Genomic DNA, 357 nt, shown 5'->3' on the forward strand with positions numbered 1-357 from the left:
AATACTCCCGATCCAGAGCTTTCGCGAATGCATAGAAAACGCAATCGATGAGAGCAGGAAATGTGTTAAACACGATCGAATTCTCTCTTCTCCTTAAGCGCTGCCTCATAAGTGAAAGACAATATAATCAAGCACTCGTTTGGTTATCACTAAAGCCTATATACGTATAAAAAACGGTACACATTTGACCGTTTTCTCGTAAATTTTTGAAGAACCGAATGCCGTAACTCCTTTAGGGGTGACTTAACCATTTTCCTGTAGGTTCGGGTAATAACGTTTACGGTTTTATGGGCTAGTCCGTAGCGAATGTTGCATGGAGAAGGGCAGGTCAGGTCACCGGAAGTGCATATATAGAAG

This window comes from Penaeus monodon, chromosome 32, assembly GCF_015228065.2.
Source record: "Penaeus monodon isolate SGIC_2016 chromosome 32, NSTDA_Pmon_1, whole genome shotgun sequence".
Classification (NCBI taxonomy): domain Eukaryota; kingdom Metazoa; phylum Arthropoda; class Malacostraca; order Decapoda; family Penaeidae; genus Penaeus; species Penaeus monodon.